Source organism: Eleutherodactylus coqui, chromosome 5 (assembly GCF_035609145.1).
Source record: "Eleutherodactylus coqui strain aEleCoq1 chromosome 5, aEleCoq1.hap1, whole genome shotgun sequence".
Lineage (NCBI taxonomy): Eukaryota > Metazoa > Chordata > Amphibia > Anura > Eleutherodactylidae > Eleutherodactylus > Eleutherodactylus coqui.
In genome coordinates this window covers 116,939,259-116,942,680 of record NC_089841.1, presented here as the reverse complement: position 1 = coordinate 116,942,680, position 3,422 = coordinate 116,939,259, and the positions used below count along the sequence as shown (strand labels likewise).

General features: G+C 43.4%; 1 pseudogene; it reads left to right on the top strand.

Annotated features, from left to right (window-relative positions):
* The first annotated feature begins 244 nt into the window (after nucleotides 1-244).
* LOC136628801 (general transcription factor II-I repeat domain-containing protein 2-like) lies at nucleotides 245-2,155 on the top strand (annotated as a pseudogene).
* Nucleotides 2,156-3,422: the final 1,267 nt, after the last annotated feature.

Sequence of the window (3,422 nt, the reverse complement as noted above, 5' to 3'; positions counted from 1 at the left end):
CTGTGACGGTCACTATTACTGTGGATGCCTCTGTGGGGGTAACTATTACTGCGGAGGTCTCTGTGGGGGTCACTATTACTACTGCTATTACTATGCAGGCCATCAAGGGAGGCATTATTTGGGACACAGGTGCTAAAGTGGTGGAAGGGGCTGGCTATTATCTAACCTGCTCCTAAAGGACATATTGGTCTTTTACTTAGGTGGCACACTGTAACATTGCTGGTGCAACAATTTGAATGCCAAAATGTCCAGCAAGAGAACAATTGATGCAGAAGGAAGGCAATTTAATGAAAGATGGGAGTGAGTACATATTTGTGCTTCCGGGAGAAAAACCAGTATGTCTTTTGTGTCATGAGGCAGTGTCTTGAGGCAGTTAAAGGAGTACAATATACGACGACATTTTGAGACCAAACATGGAACTAAATATGCTAATTATAATTTGCAAGACAGCCAACATATTGTCCAAGAATTAAAAGGTAGACTGCAATCGCAGCAGAATAGGTTTACAAAAGCTACAGCCAAAAATGATTCAGCAGTGAAAGCTAGCTTTATTGTGGCTGAAGAAATTGCATGAGCTTCGGTGTTTTTCGGAGGGTGCATTTTTGAAGCAGTAGATGCTAACAGTGTGTGAGCAGGTGCGCCCCGATCAGATGCAGAGTTTTAAAAATATCAGTTTGTCAAGAAACACCATCGCTAACAGAATTAATGAACTAGCAGAAAATCTGACAACACAGCTGGTTGAAGAGGCATGCAGCTATCTGGCTTTTTCGTTAGCTGTTGATGAAAGCACAGACAACACAGATACAGCGCAACTATTTTTATAAGAGGTGTGAAGGCGGACCTCTTGGATGTAATTGCTATGCATGGGACGACAACAGGGAAGGACATTTTTGATGCGGTGGAGAAGTCAATAAGTAAACATAAATTACCCTGGGAAAAGTTGGTGGGGCTAACTACTGATGGCGCACCTGCAATGTGTGGGGAAAAAACAGGCTTAGTTGGACTTATGAAGGAGAAAATGCAAAAAAGTAACTGCCACACACCTCTGATAACATATCATTGCATTATCCATCAAGAAACTCTGTGTGGAAAGATTCTGGAACTAGATAATATTGTGGCCACGGTCATGAAAACAGTAAACTTCATTCAGGCACATAGCTTGAATCATCGCCAGTTCCAGCAGTTTTTACAAGAGATGGACTCGGAGCATGGAGACGTGCCATACCATACAGAAGTAAGGTGGCTGAGCAGGAGTGCAGTCCTTAAACGATTTTTTGAGCTTCGAGAAGAAATTCCACTTTTCATGCAAAGTAAAGGAAAACCCTTGGCTGAGCTGTCAGATCCAAACTGGCTATGTGATTTTGCTATGTTGTGTGACATAACTGAACATCTCGCTCAACTGAATCAGAAGCTGCAGGGGTGCAAGCAAGTCATCACACAGATGTCCGACATGATCACAGCTTTCCTGCATAAACTTCACCTATGGAAATCCCAACTGGACCAGGACAATCTTGCTCACTTTCCTGTTTGTCAGAGCATCTGCTTCTGGCCTTGGGGTTTTTTGCCTTCCTCTGGATCAACACAGTAGGATAGACAGGCTGGACTAGATGGACAATGTCTTCATTCGGCCTTACATACTATGTTACTATCTCAGCCTCAGTTCCTGGAGCTTTTTCAAGCATTCGATTGGCTACCAAAGTGAGTCGCTTAATTGATGAGTTTGATCGGCGCTTCTCTGACTTTAAAACACAGCACTCAAGCTTTGCCATCTTTGACAATCCTTTAACCGCTGACGTCAACAGCGCACCCCATCACCTTCAGATGGAGTTGATTGATATTCAAAGCGATAGTGGTCTGAGAATAAAGTTCAAGAATGCTAAAATCAAGGACTTTTAACGTCTACTGCCCCCTGCTTTGATGCCACAGCTCCGACTTCATGCTACCCGTGTTCTTTCCATGTGTGGGAGCACCTATCTATGTGAACACGTTTTCAATAATGAATCTAAACAAGACCAAGCACAGCTCACGCATCACCGATGACAACCTCCATGCTGTTTTACGTATTGCTGCAGCACAAGACCTAAAACCAGACATACACACACTGACCATGGGAAAACAGTGTGTCAGACATCGAGCCAAAAAACAAAATAGGTAAGCATTTTTAAAAACCTGAATTTGAATATATTTGAATGGTTGTGCTTGCATTTTCTTTTGTGTTCATTGTTATTTTAATCGCTATGATTCTCTGTTTGTGAAATCCACGGCTGTACTTTCTAGAGCAGTGTTTCTCAACTCCAGTCCTCAGGGACCCCCAACAGGTCATGTTTTCAGGATTTCCTCAGGATGGCACAGGTGATGTAATTATTGTCTGTGCCTCAGACATTACCACAGGCGGTCTTACTATAGGATATCCTGAAAACATGACCTGTTGAGGGGTCCTGAGGACTGGAGTTGAGAAACACTGTTCTAGAGCAACGCTGTGGAAAGTGTTCACTGCGTTACCCACGGTCGGATTATTGCCGCGGGTAACGCAATGAACAATCACCTGTGGACAGGCAGCCTTACAATTGCAGTCAGCCCTTTGAAGACAACTATCAGGCTGATGTGGCCCTCCCTGAAAATGAGTTTGACACCCCTGTTCTACACTGTATGGGGTTGAAAAAATGATCATACCCTACTCATTATTACATGGGTGTGGTTTAACTATCAACAAGCCAGTATGATTTTTTTGAGCTGAAATACTTTGAGCCCTAGAAAACATCCATTTTGGGTAATCGTGATCTTGTAATCTCTCCAAAGCTTATAGTTTTCTCCATTTGGTAGTCCAAATCAGAGGAACACTATCGCTTGGCACGCAGCAATTCTTCCACTGGGACACTTTTAAACACATGAATAGGATGACAAGATGAAACCAGCTGCAATCAGGAAGTGGAGCTGGGTTGACGTCAAGATGTGCTGCACAAGTGATTTTGCCTTTGGCGCATGTGCTCCATCATTTGGTGCTAGGCTCCTTCTTCCTGTCATTGCAGAAAGTCCCTGAAGTGTCATTTGTGGAAAACCCTCAGTGGGATCAGTATATAATGTGTCCTTTTTCACAACCCTGCTACAATATCTCCTGTGGTGTAGGGACTAATTGGCCAACAGGGAGGTGTTTTTCCCTAGCCGCCAATCAAGCATAATGGAAGTGTATTTATTCTAGGCCCACCTCTACATGGGCGCCGGTTATTGTCCTGCAAGGCAGCCAGCGCCTGTCAGGTAAATACTTGTCGCTATTTATTCTCCGTGGGGCTTATTTATTTCTACGTTATACTGTGTTATATGCATTGCGCTTTCCATCTGTATTAAATGTCTTCTTTATCTTCTATTAAGGACAGACTAGGCCTCCTAGTTTTTTTTATGTAGGGCTGCAGTGGGTGTGAGCT